Source organism: Zootoca vivipara, chromosome 8 (genome assembly GCF_965207765.1).
Source record: "Zootoca vivipara chromosome 8, rZooViv2.hap1.1, whole genome shotgun sequence".
Classification (NCBI taxonomy): Eukaryota; Metazoa; Chordata; class Lepidosauria; order Squamata; family Lacertidae; genus Zootoca; species Zootoca vivipara.
Window position 1 is genome coordinate 49,825,186 of NC_142591.1, and position 12,376 is coordinate 49,837,561.

The window sequence follows — 12,376 nt, forward strand, 5'->3', positions numbered from 1 at the left end:
TGACATTTTGGTTGCTCCCCCAAATGGTATTGTTCAGCTGTGGATTTTGGAACTGTGGTTGTGTATGTGGTAACTTGTTGGACCTCCTCTTCCTCTCCTCTGTGCTTGCCTTGGAATGGAGAAGGAGAAAGCTCAGTCAGCTCCAAAGAGGATGGGGGGCGGGCAAAGCTGTAGGAAAGAGCATACAAAAGAAAGAGAGTTTTCTTTCTTTTTTTAATCTGCCTTAAAGAAAATGAAATCTGGTTGTTAAGCTACAACCAGAGGAAGATGGTTTTTCAGCACTTGAAGATGGACTTTACATTTTGATTTTACATCCTCTCTCACCATAAGGTGTACTATACAATTTGGCTTCAGATGACTCTCTTAGCCTGGTAAAAAGGTAAAGGGATCCCTGACAATTAAGTCCAGTCACGAATGACTCTGGGGTTGCAGCGCTCATCTTGCTTTAAAGGCCGAGGGAGTTGGCATTTGGCCGCTTCCGCAGACAGTTTTTCCAGGTCATGTGGCCAACATGACTAAGCCGCTTCTGGGGAAACCAGAGCAGTACACGGAAACGCCGTTTACCTTCCCGCCAGAGTGGTACCTATTTATCTATTTGCACTGTGTGCTTTCGAACTGCTGGGTTGGCAGGAGCAGGGACCGAACAACAGGAGCTCACCCCGTTGTGGGGATTCATTCCTAGCTTTCCTAATAATCCATGTCTCATGTTACTTCTATACTTTGCCTACTCCAGGAATCTGTGTATTTCATTTAAGGTTTGAGAGAGATCTGGGTTACAAGCACCCCTCCCCCCAAATAAAATTTAGCATTTACCTTCTTCAGCTGGATGAATTTATTTTCATTATTATCTTATAAAGCTGCCTAAGCATTTTGTATCAATCAATTCAGTAAGCAGCAACCTAAAGTCATTAACTGTAAATAGCCTCACTACTCAGCAAGTCAACAGTAAACAACCATAGCTACCTTCTATTTATTTTGTAATATCATTCCGTAATGGGGACATGTTTTCTAAAATAGAATAGACAGGCATCTTCCCTGAGTGACATGCACCTCTCAGACACTGGCAATGTTTTATTGCTATGCAGTTAACGAGATAAAATGATGCTTATGTGCATAGGAAATACATTTCAAAAATCAATAATGGCCTTAGAAAAATGCATGTCAGAAAAGCTTGAAAGCATGCAGTTTTGAAAAACTTTTAACAGTGCAGCCCAATGCATATTTATACAGATTTAAGTCTCACTGTCAGGATAGGCCTTACCATTAGGTAAAGTAAGGTGGACACCTAAGGCAGCTGATTTGGATGTCTATTAGAGATAAGGGAGAAATTCAACACAATGTGTATTTAAAAGGTGGGCCTTTCCTGACAGGTGGACCTACCTAACTCACACTTTCCACTCTCCTCTTTCTCTCAAGTCTTTGAGACTTCTGAGGGAAGGAAGTGGGGAAAGAAGGAGCCCCCAGGCAGGCTACGTGTTCCCATCATCTAGTAAATGGAGATGTTTGTATCTTCTTCCTTGTCCTGTCTTCCTTGGCTGGGAGTTGAGATATTGTGAGCATTCAACCAGGGGTTCTTGCATAAGGAGGACTGAAGAAAGGAAAGGAACAAAAGGGCAAATTTCATGTCCTCCCAAACCTGTTTTCTTTGAAAACTTTTGAGGGGAAAAATTGCATCGCTCTAAATACGGTTTCACTGTGTTTCCTGGATAGAAAACAATCCCTGAAGTCAGTAAGTACTGACTCATACTGGCGAATAGATCATGTGGAATATTAATGAACCAATAAAATAGGAACATATCACATGGAATCTCAATGTGCTTTATGAAGTCCCCTGCTGGATCAAACCAAAGGCTTACCTTAGACCAGCAGCTGGTTTTCTAAGGTGACCAACTAGATCCATGGGGAGCCGTGTAAGCGGCACATGATCACCATTACCCTCTCCAACTGTTGATCTCAAGCAAATGGTATTCAGAGGCATGCTTTGTGTGACCCTGGAGGGAGCATATAGCTATAATGACTTGTAGCCATTAATAGCTGCATGCGTGAATTTGTTGGTGGCACCAACTTCTACAATTAAAGTGTTCTTTTAACTATTCAGGAAAAGTTTGGGTATACAAGAATCTCAGGAAACAGTGGACCATTTGTGGTAGAGGACTGGTTCCTGCATCAGCTTACCCTAGGACCTAAATCACAAGGCTGACCCGCCCATGAAGGGATGGGAGGTGGTGACCTCAGGTGGCTGATCTGGGCCTGAGGAGTGTGCTGCTTGCCCACGCCTCCACTGCAGGTGTGGGCACCCCCTCTGTTGCTTCTGTGTGCACCCCACCATCTCCTCCTCTGTGAATATACCATGCCCCTGTTACATACTGCAACAGGTGCACCTCGCCACCCCCACACCACCACTGTGGATATGCCCACAGCAAAAGAGGAGGTGGCAGGGAGAAGGAAGAGGGGCATTTTGCCCCGGTGGCAAAATGTCCCAGGTCAGCCCTGCCAAATTGGGTTTTTCATTTTCAGATCGTCTATTTCAGATAAGACATAAATCTTTCACCAGAAAACACATTTCACCACCTGAGCCTACATTAATGATTACAGCCAGGATTTAAAGGTCTGAGTGAGGATTTATTGAAGCCACGAGGTTAGCTGCTTTGAAGAAGACAGTGTTCTTTGCCAGTTAAAAAAAAGATTAACCAGAAATGACATTTTGTAGAGATGGAAGAGATTCTAAATGCCTCTTGATAAGCCCTCTTCAAAAGTGTTTCGTATATAAAGTGCTGATATTTTTCTTTTTAAAATATTTTTATTGAAACAAATTTAACAAGACAATTTGTCAATCAATATGCCCAATTACACCCCCCCTTTTATTCCCTCCCATCCCTCCCTCTCCCACCCTCCAAGGACTTTCCCACCTCCCCTCTCTGGTTTGTTTATACATATTGTTCTCTGCATGTTGTAAAATTGTACATATCATACCTTATCTATCATCTGTTCTACTAATAAATTTGTGGATGTTTATTCAAAACCTGCCAAGGAGTCCAAATCCCTTTGTTGTCTTTTTAAGTAATTTGTAAAAAGTTCCCATTCTTCCTTGAAGTCACGGTTGTCCTTCTCACGTAGTTTGTATGTTAACTTTGCCAGTTCCGCATAGCTCATCAGTCTTCCTTGCCATTGTTCTTTCGTTGGGATTTCGTCCGTCTTCCATCTTTGTGCTAACGAGACTCTTGCCACTGTTATAACATACATAAAAAAATTCTTTGTTTTCCTTGGCAGGTCTTGTCCTAAGATCCCTAACAAAAATGCTGCTGGGTTTTTTTACAAATGTAATTTTGAACATTTCCCCCCCCCTATCATCTACCAAAACTTTCTGACTTCTCTACATTCCCAACACATATGATATAAAGTACCTTCTTTTTCTTTACATTTCCAGCATATATTTGACCCAGTTTTGTAAATTTTTGTCATTTTCACTGGTGTAATATACCATCTATACATCATCCTATATAATAATGTGCAAGTGTCTCTGCGTCCAGATTCCCTGTGTCCCTGTGTCCGCGCTACTGTGCATGTGTCCCACGGACACAGGGATTGGACGCAGAGACTTGACGCACACACACACACACACGCTCTCCCCACCCCACCCCACCCCTCTGCCTACCGTTTCCCTCACAGTCCTCAGAAGAATTGCGGCCTTCTCCTGGGCATCCGCCAGCCAGCTGGGCTCAGCGGAGCGCCCCGACGAAGCGGCGGCCATGGGAGGGGCCAGCCGGCCCCCCCACACGCCGCCGCCGCCAAAAGAGGCCAAATCGTGGCCTTCTCCTGGGCGCCCGCCAGCCAGCTGGGCTCAGTGGAGCGCCCTGACGAAGCGGCGGCCGTGGGAGGGGCCAACCACCCCCCACGCGCCGCCGCCAAAAGAGGCCGAATCACGACCTTCTCCTGGGCGCCCGGCAGCCAGCTGGGCTCAGCGGAGCGCCCCGACGAAGCGACGGCCATGTAAGGGGCCAATCGGCCCCCCCACACGCCAACGCCGCCGCCGCCGAAAAAGGCTGAATACTCTAGCGCCCGTTTATTAAACGGGCTGAATGACACTAGTTTTCATATACAGTAGTTTTCCTTCACTAGAGAGCAATATGTGAATTTCAGATCTACCTTCCACAATTTTCCCAGTTCTCAAATTGTATACCGGTATTATGTCCTATATCTTGCCCCCATTTAATCATGACTGATTTGACTTCCTCATCTTTGTTTCCCATTTTAGCAGAATGCTATATGCTTTCTTAAGTAGCTTCACGTCTTCTTCTATAACCTCCTTTTGGAATCTAGAGATTGTATAGCTAAACCCTTTTTATTATCCTCCTTATCCATCTCATTTAATTGTCTGTAATGTAACCAACTCTGAAAATGTTCTTTAATTTCGACATGCTCTTTTAATTTCCATTTTCCTTCTTGATCTCTTAATAGGTCTCTATATGTAGGCCTTTTTACCAAGCGGTTTGAGTAACAAACCTTCAATTGGTGATAACCACCAAGGTGTTTTTTTGTTCTATTAAGTGTTTGTACCTCTCCCACACTTTCCTGATTATATGGTTGTAGAATCCTTTATGTACTTTCCCTTTCCCATACCATCCATATCTGTTATCGTGACCTTCCAAATCTAATGCTTCTTCCTTTTCCAGTTTTATCAGTTGGTGGTTTTTCTTGTTAAAAGTCCTCTTAAAAGCACGCCAGCATTTTAGTGCAAATATCTTCCAATATACACATTTTTGCATGCAATTTTGCCTCATATACACATCTTTGCAAAGCAATTTCCTGTAATATAATGCCTTTTTGTATGTTATATTGCCTAATATATGTTTGTACCCTTGTATATGCATTGTACCCTTGTATATACATTTTTGCAGACATTAGTTGGCTCACTAAACTGGAGAATTGCATTGCAAGACCAAGAGAGGTGCAAATTTCAAAGGATGGCTGTGTTTCAGTTGGCTTATTTTAAAAAGTGAAAAATAGGTTGGTTCCCTTTTAAATGCAAATTGAATCATTTTCCCCTCCATGCTTAATTGTGAGAAAGTTATGATGCTTGCAAAATATTTCTACATTTTTAAAATCTTCATACCATTCCCTTTTCAGTTGCTGTTTGCAACCCACCTCTATCTATCCCTGTTGTTTCCTACACTTTGCATCAGTGAGGGACAGAGCTTCACTCCTCGTGCATTTTAATTTTTCACTCATACCGGTAATGTTAATTTGATTCTGCTGTTGAAAAATATATTAAGCAGTCATTCTCCTTACTGCCCCTTTATCTATCATCTGAAGTAGACATAGGGGAACTGTGCAATGCTCCCCAAGGGAGGCATATCAAGATTTGTTGAATTGTTAGGCTTGGGCATAAAAATGTGCTACTGTTTTCTGTCGTGTACACCCCAGGGTCATTGTTAGAGACATAGTAAAGTGGTATTTATGTAATCCAAACAAGCTCCAGGATCCTAGCGACATCTGAAAGAGAACAACCAAGGCACCAGCTCTACTGGGATTTTTTCTTTTTCTTTACCTCTGTTCTGCAAGTCATATACAATGAGCCAAATGCCTTCTACTACCATTGTCTGTGAATGTCACGAGATTGATCTGAAAAATAAGGGAGCACAAAGATGTATCCTCTCTATCCGTATCTCTAGATAAATCTTTACTGCTCAGAGCCAGAGGCCACCACAATTCAATACATATAGAAATGCAAAGTACACACAGAAGTACATATTGTCATATTTCATCAAATAAGCACACACACAGAAGGAACTACAAAATAATAATACCTTCCCTCCAGAACACAAGGCACACTGACACACCGCATAAATAATACATCGGTGCTACAAATACAATGGAACAAAAGCACATCCCACTCAGTCCACTCACGAGGGGCTTTACTGACGCCTGGTTCTCTCCGCCCCCCGCCCCCCAGCAGTCAGAGCAAATTGTGCAGCCTGAATAGTGGTAAATGTGCTGTTGCCTGCAAGCATTATACCGATCTGATCCAGGCATGGTTTGTCAAAAAGCAGAGGATGCTGGTGAGAAATGATGCCTTAGGGGTTTGAGAGAGGGGCAGCTTAGTTAATAGTGTAAGATACCCTCAACTTCACTGGACTAAAATGTGTTTTATTAATTTATCAGACTGATCAGAGGGCTTCCAGTTTTTAAACAGAAAATGTAAGAATTGCATTTTGTCAGAGGCTCTGTTATTGTGACTTGAGTACATAGTGTTCATTTCTTTTAGCCACTTGTGTGCATATGTATGTTAATGCCATCAAAATGTTGTTCAGTATGTGATAATCTAGTTACAATAAAGCTGAACCAGTTTTGGTGGCACAATAGTTGCCTCTTATGCTTCTTAGCAAGTCAGGATGGAGCCACAGAATCAAGGGGAATAATAGAAGTGGAGGGGGCCTTATAAATCAACTAGTCTAACCATATCTAGTATAGTAGTTGGACCATCCATTGCTATTTGGAGCTCCTCCCTAGCCCAGACAAGCAAACACTGTATCATGAAGTTGCACTGCAGTACAGATGCCATGAGCAAGTCCTGGCAGAAGGTAGTGCAGTAGATCCAAAGAGCCAACAATGGCTTCTGTGATTATTGTATTCAAAATACAGTGAATTAACTGGGTACAACTACTCCCTGGAGTATAACCAGTCCTTCCTTTGAACTAGTATAGGGATGGTGAATATGCGACCCTCCAGATGTTGCTGGGATCTCACAGCCATTAATCTGTATCTGTAAAGCCTACAAGCTGTATGTATATATCAACATCCAGAACTGCATTATTGAAGCCTAATCTTCTAGTTTGGACCTTAAGCTGACTCTGTGTGGTGACTGGATCTGGGGATAACTTCTGCTACGTAGGTATCACACCTGAGATTCCCAGCATAGTCCAGTACCATCTGAAGGGCAACAGGTTCTCCATCCCTGGACTAGAAAAATCACTGCTGCAGGACTGTTTTTTGTTCAGTACCTGAGGCAAGATAACCGTGAAGCAGAAGTTGCCCCCAGTTCCAGTCACCACTGTGAAAAACACCAACTGTGTTTTTCATTGTATTTTTACATTTGTGTTTTATTTCATGGATGTAAATCATTCTGGGAGCATAACTGAAGGACTACATACAAATTCATTAAATCAGTCAATCAATGTGCAGCCAAGTTTTTGAAATGTACAGGCAACCCTGCATGCAGCTGGCCTTCACTTTTCAGTAAATGTATATATTAGATTGAATTATTAAAAAAATTCCACCCAGCGATTTTAGCACAAGTTAATGAATGGAAGCCTATGAGCAGCATCTACTGCATTTGGGCTTAAAGCTTAGATCTGTTAATAATGACTCATTCACCCCTAATACTTGGTCAAATAAAGTTGTTGTGCTGTGGAATGGATTTCTGGCCTTGACATCAAATAGGCACCAGAGTGACATGGAATTGGCTCCGCCACCCACTATTGCACAGAAGGCCATATTGATTTGTTTGCTCTGCAGTGTATAATCACCAGCACCTAGAAAACTACTCAGGAGACAAATTGGAGAATAAATACAGTTGGCAAGAAACATTGGGGAGGTTTGTTGCTCAGTACATTCAGAATTAATAAAAGCACCATGGGGAAAATGTTTCACTTGGGATCCTGGGTCTGTTCCAGATTTATGATGTAAATTCCTCATTGACAAGTGTAGGTTGCCAGGTGTGTGTGTGTGTGTGTGAGAGAGAGAGAGAGAGAGAGAGAGAGAGAGAGAGAGAGAGAGAGAGAGAGAGATTTCACAGTTCACATAAAATGAGTTCACATAAAATGAGGGGTTCTGTTTAGAGCAGGATAACAGCTATGCAGGCCACAAGGCATTTGTCATTTCCACAGCTGCTCTTCTCATCCACAGAAATAAACCAAGAACAGCTCGGGATGAACTCAGTTTGAGTGCAAATGAGGGACAAGCTGCAACTGTCCCCCAAAATACGTGCTATCCAGACAGGCCCTAAAGCAGTGTGTGGCACTGATTGTCCATTCGGTGGTCTGCAGACAGGTTGGTTAGAATTGTGGCAATGAAATCCCTGATCCGGACCTTGTGTAGATACGAATTCTCTCCACCACAAGAGATGAGTTTCAAAGCTTTACTGGAAACAATCTTGGAACACATGGAGGATAATCTTTGGTCAATACGATTTCCCCCCTGCTACCCCTACTGATTATGTCTGTTGGTTCTAGTAACTGTATTTAGTAAAAGAATGATTCCTAAAATTTTCAAATATATTAAGCTGTCGTTGGTCCATCCAGTCCAGTATTGTCTGTTCTTTCTGGCAGTGGTTCTCTGCTGCCCCCAGCTCTGCTACTTGGAGATGCAGATTAAACTTGCTCTTCATGCAAGTATGTGTTCCACTTCTGAGTGATGGCCCTTTTTAGCCCACAGGTGATTAAGCATCTGAAAACGACCTGAATAAAAATCTTAACAAATACCAGGTTTCTGTAAATGAGTCCTCCCAGGAAGTATTAAAATGATCATTATTTTTCCAACTCAGCAAAAAATATCACCGGAAACAGGATGTTTTGGATTAAAATGGATGTTCAGAGTCTATCTTGATGCTACTCATAGTTGAAGAACCATTAAAGTGTAGCAACAAAATAGCATGCCTACAAATGACTACAATCTATAGTACAGATTTACAGTGCAATCATTTTTACATGCCCCATTTAGTTCAATGGGGCTTGCCCCCCCCCCAAAAATATTGGTAGAGGCTCTCACCCAAACAAATTGGTAGAGGCTTGCACCCTAAAGGAGCATTCTAAGCCCAAGATGCACCTGGATGAGCAGAGCTTGGAATAGGCAGGTCTTTGGCTGAAGTCCCTCATCCCAGCTCAGTCAGATATGCCCATGTTAGTCCTCCATCCTGACTCAGGCCAAAGCTGACTGAACTGAGACCAGCTCATTCCCCCAATGGGGTGTTCCAGGGAAGTGGAGGGTGTGTGGTGAGGGTGGAATGGGGGAAGAGGGAGATTACCCCTATTCCATTCCATTCCCCCTATTCAATTCTCCATTCAGCTTCCTATGGGAAGTTACACTGGCAAAAAGGATGGTGCAGGCCAAAATATTTTAAACGCTTGTTTTCCCTCTGCAAGGCTCAGGCTGACTAAGCTGCATGAAGTTTGGAATGGGGTAAATTGCACCAGCATAATTTCCCCATGAGTACATTATGCAGGCTTCCTATAGTTTGCATTCCCTTCCTCTGTTGTAGCAATTCTCATATCTAAGAGTGAAATAAAGCAGAAGGAAGAGTATTGCTATGGTTGAAATTTTTTGTGCAATCTTCCCAATAATTGTCCTTAAAACCACATTTTAATTCTTGCAAATAGGTTATGAATTTAAACTTTTCAGCATGCCCCCCCCCGTGAGCAGCAAATCACAAAAATGCAGCAGTTTGTCACAAATAATGACAAATAAAGACTTTTGGACTAGTGCCCCCCCTTCCCACTCTCTCTCACATTGTCTCACAGGAGTTCTCATTTAAACAGTGGCTCTCAGTCAGTGTAAAACTAGGAACAGACTGGAGATTTCAGGGCTGCTTAGCACACTACAATTTGCTATGCAGAGACAACCACTGGGTATTTAAAAACCTGTTTACCAGAATATTTTCTGTTCGGCACAAGAGAGCTGTTTTGCCACTGTATACTGAGTGAGCAGCTGGTGTATGCAAGAGTGACCTGATCCACATCCTTACAGTGGGAAAGCACTCGTTCAGTTTGCAAAAGAATTATATACCACCACTGTAAAGGAAAAAATATGGTGGCGAACAGCATAAAAACAGCAATTACATTCATAAAACAAGTACAAAATACTGACAAAAGAAGGTATAGTGGTCAGCATCTTGGAATTTGACTGAGGAGACTATGCACCCATCAGATTTAGGGGAGCACAACCAGTTTGACCGCACTGGGCGTGGAGCCTTGGGGGTAGCGTAGAGGGTGCCACAACTATGATGTAGAATGGAAGGTGAGAGGCGGGTGGCTGAAGGTAGCATACATAGTTTGTTACCTTCCCATTTTATCCTTAAAACAACCTTGTGAGGTAGGTTACGCTAAGAGACAATGACTGACCAAAAGTCACCCAGTGAGCTTCATGAACAAGAGGGGATATGAACCATGGTCTCCCAGGTCTTAATCCAACACTCTAACCATGACACCAGCACCTTCCAATGTTCTTATCTTAAGGTACCATGGAAAACATTATGCATGCTACTTAACATTATATGCAAGCATCTTTAGCCAGTAAAGGCCAACAGATAAGATATTTCTTTGACAAGACTATACCACTTTCCAAAAATGAAGGAAGACATCTGAAAGGCCTTTGTGTAGCTTCCATGTGTACCTTCTCGAGACTGCTGGAAATTAAAGTTAATTTATTCTCCTCCCTCAGAGGTTCATGCTGGGTTTTTTGATAAGTTGTTTACATGCTTTCCTCCTCCAGAAGGAGACCACCTTCTTTAGCCTAATACTTGTATAAAAAAGAGATAAATACTTCAATTTATTTTATTGCACCCAGGCTGGCATTTTCTTATCAATAAAATACCAGCAATTCTAGTGTTTAGAAACCCAATGAACATGTGTAGCAAAAATAGTGTTACAAAATGTGAAAGGAAGTAGATGCTCCAGAAACATTTGATGAAATCAGATTTTCTATTAGACACAAAGAGGTAAAGCAACTAAATACATTTTAGAAATAATAACTTCTGGTTTCACCCACAAGGCAGATTTTAGAAGTATGTTGTTCAAAAACATCATCTTTTTTTACTTCAGAAAATATTTTGAAAATAAGTAAACTTTAAAGGTGAATAGTACAGAAACCTCTTGATCTTCCCTGTCTGAAATTTGGCAAGGTCAATTCACTCTTGAAGGAATACCATCTCACAAAGTTCTATGCACCTAAGAGCAAAAATGAAAATGTTATGACTATTTAAAATTTTAATCGGGGGCGAGGATTTAACTAGCAGAAAAAACACTGGGCCTTCCTGTCTGATATGTGACAGGGATAATCCCCTCTTGTGGGGCTACAATTTCTCCAAATGTTATGCATGTTGATTATAGCCATTCTTCATATGAAAGATGAGCAAACAAAATCGGTTATGATTGATTGGGCCAAGGATTTGGGTCATAATGTAATGATGTCAGATTGGGAAAAATTGTGGAAGAAGGGTATGAAGTTTACGGCATGTACTGCGTTGAAAGAGAATTTAATGAAAATGATGTATAGATGGTATTTGACTCCGGTTAAATTAGCGAAAATGTACCATAAAAGTGATAACAAATGCTGGAAATGTAAAGAGGACGTTGGCTCATTTTATCATATGTGGTGGACATGCCCCAAGATAAAAGGCTTCTGGGAAATGATTTATAATGAAATGAAAAAGATATACAAAAATACATTCTTGAAAAAACCGGAGGCCTTTTTACTTGGAATAGTGGGGGAAGAAATTCCCAAAAAGGATGTTAATTTGTTTATGTATGCCACCACAGCTGCGAGGATTTTAATTGCAAAATATTGGAAAAAAGAGGAATTGCCCTCTTTACAGGAATGGCAAATGAAAATGCTGGACTTTATGGAACTGGCAGAGCTGACAGGAAGACTCCGAGATCAAGCAGGTGAAAGAGTAGAGGAAGATTGGAGAAAATTTAAAATATATTTAGGGAATTATTTTTGAAAGTAGAAAGCCTGAACATCTAGGGAAATACAGAAGTTAAGGCAATAGGGAGAAAAGAGGAGTTTATAACGTAGAGAAATTGATACATAAATATAAAGATGAGATTAAGAGGAATTAAAGAGAGTATATATGAAGGAAAGTAAAAGTGATGAAATAGAAACTGCTACAGATGTATTTAAAATGAAAATCAGATAGTGGGGAACTGGGGAAGCTAAAAGGACAATGATTCAAAAAAGTTGATTAAAGATGATATGTTTTTGTTTTGTCTGTATTGATGTATTTTTGTATTTTGGTATTTTTTGGTATTTTTTGTTTTTTATTATGTGTTTGATGTTTTTATGTTATAAAATGTTCAATAAAAAATATTTTTTTTAAAAAAAAGATTATAGCCATTCTTGTTTTCAAGTCAAGTCAATGTCAGGTCTGATTATTCTTATTTCCAAATATTTCTCATAGTCAAGGTGTGAGGTGAGATGGGGCCCAGCCCAAAGCTATGCAAACAAACACCAGGTGGGGTTATATACCTGTAGAACAAACTCAGGCTTTCAGAGAGTCTGATCAAGCTTGGGAAAGCTGGCCACAACTGAGTACCAGAAACTTCTTTCAATGCCATTGTTGTTGTTGTTTAGTCGTGTCCGACTCTTCGTGACCCCATGGACC